Source organism: Callospermophilus lateralis, unplaced genomic scaffold (assembly GCF_048772815.1).
Source record: "Callospermophilus lateralis isolate mCalLat2 unplaced genomic scaffold, mCalLat2.hap1 Scaffold_101, whole genome shotgun sequence".
Classification (NCBI taxonomy): domain Eukaryota; kingdom Metazoa; phylum Chordata; class Mammalia; order Rodentia; family Sciuridae; genus Callospermophilus; species Callospermophilus lateralis.
Genome location: NW_027510272.1, coordinates 310,957 through 320,000, shown reverse-complemented (window position 1 = coordinate 320,000; position 9,044 = coordinate 310,957). Strand labels below are relative to the sequence as shown.

At 37.7% G+C, this 9,044-nt stretch overlaps 1 pseudogene; it reads right to left on the bottom strand.

Annotated features, from left to right (window-relative positions):
* LOC143639934 (constitutive coactivator of PPAR-gamma-like protein 1 pseudogene) overlaps positions 1-4,843 on the bottom strand; it is a 12,314-nt pseudogene extending 7,471 nt beyond the window's left edge.
* Between the last annotated feature and the right edge of the window lie 4,201 nt (positions 4,844-9,044).

Here is a 9,044-nt window from a genome sequence, read left to right as displayed (position 1 = left end):
AAAACTTAGAGTGTGTTTCCAAAAGCAGGTGACCTGTGCTATTGACATCATGCCACAGAAATCTATTTCTTTCTTCTGTGATCTCTTCACATGTCATGGTACATCTTGTCTGTCTTTTAATTGTCCTTCTTATTACAGCATTTTAAACATTTATCTTTAAGTATGCCGTAAGAATTCTAGATGCAAACTTACAAGTAAGTCATACTGTAGAGCTTGCACATCCATGTTGTGTTCATTAATGCCAAAGCAGTGAATATGTTACATAGAATCAGTGCAATTGTTTTTACTACACTTTGATAACTGTGGACAGTTTCTCCGACTGGTTTGTTAATGAGTTTGAAAGAATCGGTAGAAATGTGACTGTAGATCACCCTGGTTTCCCTTTCCCTTCACATCCTCAGCTGGATAGGTGGGCTAACAAAGAGTACCTTGAGTGACAAGGCTGTCTTCTTTATGTATTTGAATCTAATTCTGGTGGACATTACTGTGTGGCCTCCCTGGGTTTCATCACCCTCCCTTTTTTTACATACTTGTGGATAGGACATGGTCACATTGTACCCAACTTTCTCTTAGCTCCCATATTTTCTTGGCCCACTGGAATTCTGTGATTATGGGAATGAAAACTCAGTGTGCATGAGGTGGCGAAATGCAGTATACCTGCAGGTTACATTTATGTGCTGTGTTCATATCTGTGGCCGGTTGCCTTCTTGGAATTTACTTTTGAAAAATAAGTAGTAAGATAAAATCAATAAAAATTATGATAGAAGTAGCAGAATATTCAATCAAGGACAGGTCCACTTTGAGCAGGAATCCTGACTGTGTAGGAAGAGCATCATGGGGTTAGTTCCCGATTTCCTGCCTTCTACCTCCTCCTCTCTCTCTCCATCATCCTTCTCTCCCTCCCTCCCTTGCTTCTTTCATTCCTCCCTTGCACAATAGTAAGAACACTAAGTAGGATATATGTACTCTGAAAACATACTATTATAAAGTGTAAGTATAGAATTATTCTGCAAATATCTAGAAGTTGTTTATCTTATGCAATTGAAATTTTATATCCATTGAAGATCAGCACCCCATTTTACCCTAACCACGTTTTTTTTGAAAACAACATGCTACTCTCTGTTTACATTTTTTTTTTTTGCCAATAGGGATTGAATCTATAGCACTTAACCACTAAGGCACATCCCCAGAGTTTAATTTATTTATTTATTTTAAATTTAGAGACAGGGTTTTATTCAGTTTCTTTTGGCCTGGCTAATTTGATGAGGCTAGTTTTTAACTTGTGATTCTCCTACCTCAGCTTCTGAAACCACTGGTATTAAAGTATGTCCCACTGTGCCCAGCTTGCTTACTCTTTTTTCCTCAAGTTTTTTTATTTTATTTTAATAGAGTCATAGGGATTGTCTTGTGTGTTTTAGACTTTACACTTTTTCTTGTGTGTTTCTTGTGTGTTTTAGACTTTACACATTTTTTCAGGTGATGTGTAGGTTATTTCTCTCATTCCAACAGTTGAGTCTTTTTTCTGTTCATGCTTTATTGTGCTGTTCAGGAGCTTTTGGCTTAATGAAATTATACTTGTCTGTTTATGGTTCTGTCCCCTGTCCTTTTATTGTCATAGCCAAAGTACCATTTTCTAAAGCAATGATGTAAAGTGTTTTTTCTGTGTTTTGTTGTTATTGTTCACAAACTTATGCTCTTCTTCCTTTTTTTAATTTTAGATTGAAAAATAGCAACTTCATCTGCTTGTGTGGTATACCATGATATTTTAATACATGTAACACTCTGTAGTGATCAAATCAGAGAAAGATCATATCTGTCACCTTAGTAGGATGGGAAGAGATTGGTAAATGGAACCCCAGTATTTTCTTTCTTCCCCATGTAAATATTGAGTGTCCTCAGCACCATCTGTTAAAGAGACTATCCTTTATCCATTCTGTATTATTGGTCCCCTTCTCAAACATGAGTGTGAAGTGAGTGTCTGGGTTTATCCTTGTTCTCTTTTCTGTGCATTGGTTTGTATGTTGCCTTCTATTTCACTACAACAGTGTTTTAGTTCTTATAGTGTGTAATTTGTTTTATTCTGTCTTTTTTGCATTTGTTACAATTAGCTATATATAACAGTATAATGCATTGGCACAGTATATACAAATGAATTATACCTTCACATTTTTCTTGTTGTAGAATTTTCTTGATGTAGAATTGCATCAGTCATGTAATTGTATAAGTGTGCAAGGTAATAATATCTGATCCATTTATAATCCTTCAAAATCTCATACCTCTTTTCCTCCCTTCACTTCCCTCTCTCTAATACAAAGTGCATTTTTTCTTCCCTAGTGCCCTCCATTATGAATTAGCATCTGCACACTAGATAAAATATTCAGCCTTTGAAAGTTTGCTATTGGTTTATTTAGCTTATCATGGTATTCTCAAGTTGCATCCATTTGCAAGCAAGTGGCATAATTTTATTCTTTTTAGGGTTGAGTAATGTTCCATACACACACACACACACACACACACACACACACACAATATATATATATATATATATATATATATATATATATATATATATATATATATATATATATCACATTTTACTTATCCATTCATCTGTTGAAGGGTACGTAGGTTGTTTCCATAGTTTAGCTTTTGTGAATTGCCCTACTCTACATTGATGTGGGATGTGGCCACTAGTAATGTATGAGTGTACCTTTTCTCCCCCATTCTCATGAAAAAAATTATTGCTTGTATTCTTGATAATTGCCACTATGACTGCAGTGAAATGAAATATTGAAATAGCTTTGATTTTCATTTCTATAATTGCTAAAGATGATGGTCTGTTGAATGTGTTTGTTGATCAATTATATTTCTTCTTCTGTGAAGTGTCTGTTCTGTTTCTTAGTCCATTTATTGATGGGTTATGTCTCTTTTTTGGGATTGTTTGTTGAGTTCTTTATATATCTTGGAGATTACTGCTGTATTTGATGTGTGGTGGTAAAGATTTATTTTCCCATTCTGTAGGCTCTCTCTTCATGTTATAGATTGTTTCATTTGTGAAGAATAAGCTTCTTTCTTTGAATCCACCCCATTTATTAATTCCTATTTTTACTTTTTGTATTTTAGGAATCTTGTTCAAGAAGTCAAGTCCTAAGCTAACATGATGAGGATGTGGACCTTCTTTTTTTCTCTTAGTCACAGGGTTTCCATTCTCATGTCTTACTCTTTGATCTACTTTGAGTTGATTTTTGAGCACAGTGAGAGATAGAGGTTTAATTTCATCTTTCTACATATGGATTTCCAGTTTGCCCAGCACCAATTGTTGAAGAGGCTATCTTTTCTCCAATTTATGTTTTTGGCATCTTTTTCTAGTATGAGATTGGTCTACATGTCTCTTGGTACCTTGTTTAAATTTTTTTAAACTATTTCTCTGTAGTATAGTTCAAGGTATAGTATTGTGATGCCTACTGATTCACTCATTTTGTTGAGAAATGCTTTGGCTATTGTGGCTCTCCTATTTTTTCAAATTAAGTTAATGCTTGCTTTTTCTAGTTTTATGAAGAATGTCATTGGAAGTTTAAAAGGAATTCCACTGAATCTGTATAACTCCTTTTTTAGTATGGCTGTTTTGACTATGATTATTCTGCCTATCCAAGTGCCTGGAACATCTTTACATCTTCTAAGATCTTCAATCTGTATTTTTAGTGTTCTGTAGTTTTCATTGTAGAGGTATTTTAACTCTTTTTTTAGATTGATTCCCAAGTATTTTGTTTTATTCTCTTTTTTTGAGGACATTATTAATGGGGTAATATTCCTAATTTTATTTTTACAGTGGATTCATTGTTAAAGTATAGAAATGCACTTGGTTTATGCGTGTTTATTTTGCTGAATCTATTTATTAGTAAAGAAAATTTTCAGGTTAATTTTTTTTTTGTTTTCTAAATATAGAAGCATGCCATTAGCAAATAGTGATATTTTGAGTTCCCCTTTTCCTATTCATTTATCTTTAATTCTTTCTTCTAATTGTTTTGGATAGAGTTTCAAGGATGTTGTTGAATAGAAGTGGCAAAAAAAGGCATATATTTTTTTTTTAATTTTAAAGGAAATGCTTTAAATTTTTCTCCCTTAAGAACAATGTTTCTGAGGAGCCACCGTGGGAGGGCCAGGCCCAGCGGCCCAGCCACTCCCCCCTCCTACCAGTGCTTTAAGGTGGGGGGGTAGCCAGAGGATGGAAACACCCCTCTAAGGCAATGAGGCCCTGAGCCTGGGCGGTAGCACCAGTGGCAATGGCAGCAACTTAGCATCCCAGGGCTGCTTGTTCCCTGGGGCGCCCCAGAAGGACACGCTGACACTGAGCCTAAGCAAGCAGGTGTTGCTGCTCTAGATAGCAGCTGCGCCACCTCAGCCTCCCTGGGCTGGATGGGCACCCCCAGGGCAGTGGCCCCCGACCTCTGCCCTCCTCACCAGACTTGGAGCTACTCAAGCTCATCTCTCCTGATTTCCAGAGCCCCAAAATCCAGTCCAAAGGGCTGGTCACCACCACAGGACAGGCACGCAGTTCCTCTACCCCAAGGTGAGAGCCAGGGAAGAGTAGGAGTTCACTGAGGTCTTTGTTAAGGCCCTGGAAGATTTGCACAAGCAGAATCAGCTTGGGGCTGGGAGGGCAGCCTCTGCTGGGGCACTGAAGGAAGACCCTCTGGCACGGTATCCAGCGTGGAGCCCCCTATTCACCCCACCTCAGTAAGCTGCCCACAAGGAGGCACCGCTCTAAGCTAACCTGAACAGCTAGCGGGTGGCTCACAGGGGTGCTAGGTGCTGCCACTGTGGCCTTCACCGCCAATCCCATTCCCTTCACACTGCAGCTGCCCCCATAGCACTGGGTCCGTCACGCCTGGTTCGGTGAGAGCCCGCTGCCATGGTCCATCGAGGTGGACATGCAAGAGCCAGATCGCAAGCAGCTGGCCAAATGCATGGCAGCTTCCAAGTGACACAAGCGCAAGCTGGAGCGCATCTCACACTTGGAGGAAAAAGTGAAGACGCTCAAGAGCCAGATCAGGAGCTGGAGTCCACCGCAAGCCTGCTGAGCCAGCAAGTGGTGCAGCTCAAGCAGAAAGTTATCAGCCACGTCAACAGTGGCTGCCAGCTGCTGCCCCAGCACCAGGTGCCGACATACTGAGGCCGAGCAGGGGGGCAGCCCCCCTGCTTGAGGAGCGGGCTCACTAGGGGCGAGGCATGGGTGCCCCAGGCTTGGAGAGCATGCGGCCCTGGTGACCCCCTCCCCCTAGAGTGCCTAGGACTTGGAGAGGGCGCGGCCCCAGGTATATCCCAGGGGGTACCGAGATCTCATAGAGAGCGCCCTGGACTTTAATAAGCTGGACCCCCAGCTCCTTGGGGGCATGACACAACCCCCCTTAATCGAGCTGCCTCTGTCTGTGGCCCTGTGTTGCAGAAACCTGAGAGCCCCGAGAGCTGTCCCTTTATACACACCTTTGTGGAAGGGGCTCTGTTGGGCACAGCCAGCAGCCTGCCTTTTCTTTTACTTTTTTTTTTTTTTTTGCCTTTGGAAGAAAGAAGAACAAAGTGTTTGGTTCTGCCCTATTTATATTTTTACTCAGGAACAAATGGTTGTGTATACGTGTGTGTTTCCTTGTGTTTTTTTCCAAGAAAGGGGAAGAAGAAGAAAAAAATTACCATGCCTTTTCCTAGCTCTGGCTACCTTCTTCTATCCTTCCGACCACCACTCCCTTTTTGTTCTTTTGTTTTTGTCTTTCTTTTTGTTTTCCTAGGAGTCCGAATTCCTATTTGTAATTCTTTGTTCTCCCTGTTTTCTGTTTTCACAGTCTCCTTATGCCAAAAAAATATAATAAATAAATAAATAATACAAAGAAAAGAAAAAAAATAATGTTTCCCTTGTGTTTACCATTGACAGCTTTTATAGTGTTAAAATATATGTCTACTATACATAGTTTTCTAGTGTTTTGATCATGTATGTAGTCAAATGCTTTTCCTGCATTTTTAAAAGATAATTTTCTGATTCTTGACTTTACATCTATTTACTTAAAAAATGTTTATTGATTTTTATGTGTTGAACCAACCCTGCATCCCTGGGACAAACCCCACTGATCATATTGCATTATCTTTTTAATATGATTTTTTTATGCTGCTTGTCATAATTTTATTGAGAATTATTACATCTCTGTTCATCAGGAATACTGGCCTGAAATGTTTTTTCCTCAATGTGTCTGTCTCGTTTGATATTAGTTGATATTAGTTTCATAGAATGAGGTTAGAAAGTTTTGCTATTTTCTATTTTATTAAATAATTTTAGAAGAATTGGTGTTCATTCTTTATTCAACTTCTTGTAGAACTGGGTGGAGAATTCCTCTGATACTGAGTTTTTCTTAGTTGGTAGGCTTGTGATAAATCCTGGCTTGGGAGAATTAATGTAGTACATTCAAGACTTCATACTTTAGAGGAGAAATGACTACCCTAACATTAGCCTGCTTTGACAAATGTTAGTCCTCAAATAACAATATTTTTTAAACTTTATTTTTTCCCCCAGGAGAGGAGTGACACCTTGAAGACTCCTTTTTTTAAGATGTGTGTGTGTGTGTGTGTGTGTGTATGTGTGTGTGTGTGTGTATCCAGAGTTTTGTGGTCACTTGGTAAAATTGCATTAAATAACACAGCCGTGACTCCATTTTGGATATGTTATTCAAGCTTTTTAGCTCACATATTAAATTTTTGATCCATAAAACAACGTAGCTTTAATTTATCTCAGAGTCTCTATATGGAAATATGCAAAGATGGGATAAAATATTTTAACACTCTAACTCTCCAATGTTATCAAATTTATTTCTAATGGAATTTAATGTTATTCATACTCTTTACATAGTGCTCCTTAAATAAATGTAAAAAACATTGAAATAAATAAAACACAAGAGGATCAGTCAAAGAAACTGAAAGACCCCATGAGAGCAGGATGAAGCTTATGAAATACTTCTGAATTAAACGCTAAGTTCCATGAAAAGTGGAATCAACATTTTTCATGTGTGTGTATCAGGATAATTACTACACTAAGATATCAGGTGTTTGTAATGCAGGAAAATATAAGATACTATTACAGTGTTAAGAAATAGGGAAATAAGAGAAGCACTAACATAAACATCATGCTGAATTTAGCTGGACACCCAAATGTGAAGCCTAGAGATGTTTTGTAGAAATCAACAAAGTTAAGCAAATATCATCAGTTCTCTTTCTGCTGAGTACAGAGTAGAAGGCAATAGTTTACACACATATTTTTAATAAATTAAATATAATGTTTCACTTCAAGTGAAAGGAATAAATCAGTCTGGGTAGAAGAAACTGTCAAGTTCAACTTGTTAAACTGTCTTTGACACATCTATGACCAAGAAGGAAAAATGACTATTTCCCATGAATAAATTCAGTAATAACAGAGAGTCTTCTCAAGCTACACTTTGAATAATGCTGCAATGTTCATTAACTCTGGTGCCTCTCACAGAATAGTTGTTACTGCTATTTACCTGGAGTCTTTAATTTCCCAATGCTGATGTATAACACCAAAGAAGCAGGCCCAGGCAAGTGTAGAATGGAAAGTGGAAGCTTTATTAAGGACAGTAGAAAAGACTTCTCCCCAGAAAAAGAAGGGGACCCAAAAGGTGGAATCCATAGAAGAGGGAGGTCTTCCCTTTTTTATTGCTAAAGTCTTTCTTCAGTTTTCCCACACTCCTATGTTTTTTTTCCAAGGTGGAAAGGCCAAAAAGGTGGGAGATAGCCAGGCAGGAGGAGTAATCTGGTTAGGAAGGCCCTGGAGCAGCTTCAGGATTAGCAACTCCCTGTTTGCTTGGAGCTGTTTCATTAACATTTCCTTAGAATGGGCTCCATGTCTAGGGGACATTAACATTTCAATTTCCCCAAGGCTGCTCTGGTTTCCTGGACTCCATTCTCTATAATGGCCTCCATTGAATCTATCTTACTGGATATGAGACTGGATTTACCTAACTACACTAAGGACATATCTTTAAATCTGGCTTCATAGTCACTCAGTGCCTGAAAGATTCATGGGTAAAAAGAAGTAGGTACCCAGGGCTTTGAGTCTTCTTCTTCAAAAAAATTTTCCTTTACTTCCAAGTTTGACCATTCTGACATCAATATGTGGATTCAGATATTTGGGGCAAAGCTGTACTCTGATGATCCAATTACCTTTCTCCTTTAAAATTACAAAAATTTCTATAAAAAATGCTTACTTTACCTGAACACCCAAAGTCCATTGTCATTCACTGAGTAAATTAAAATTGCCTTTGAAAAACAATTTTTCTTTAAAGTTTTCAGTGAATAAAATTATTCTTTGATATTTGGGTGAAAAATCAGTGAAAATACATTTGAAAGTTTAAATATTTTTCAGGAAGAGATAAAGTAACTTTCTCTAAATTATTATAAACTTCTTTTATTATAGAAAAGTCAGTTATGTCATAAAATAATTTGGTTTTTATTGCTGTTGTCTTTTTTTTCTGGTTCTCTTCCTAGCAAAGCAATGCAGGGCCTCTCATTAGACCCCAGATATGTATAGCTTGCTGTATAAGAAAATAAATAAACAAATAAATAATCCAAACTAATGTTTCATGTGAGTGTTTATACTGTTAAAATATATTTTTCAGGTTTTTCAATTGAAACCAATTCAGAGTAATGACACCCAACATAAATGGATATGCCTTCCATAGAGCTTTATTTTCCAAATGACTAGTTTCTGACAAGTAAATATGGAGAGTAAACTGCGACATCTTCTCTTAGAAAGAAATCAAGGAAGGAATTTAGAGTGAGAGTTAAGAAGGAAATAACCAATGAAATGAGGAAAGATGAAAGTAGTGAAGAGAGAAAGGAAGGAAGGAATTTTACTAATGATTTTTCTCATTTGGGAATGAAGACAGGTTAAAGCACCTTCTTCCTCAGGGAGCCAGTTTTTTTTCCAATTACCCCTTCCCATTGTAGTCCATCTTCTCATTCTTTCACCCTCATCATATTGAATA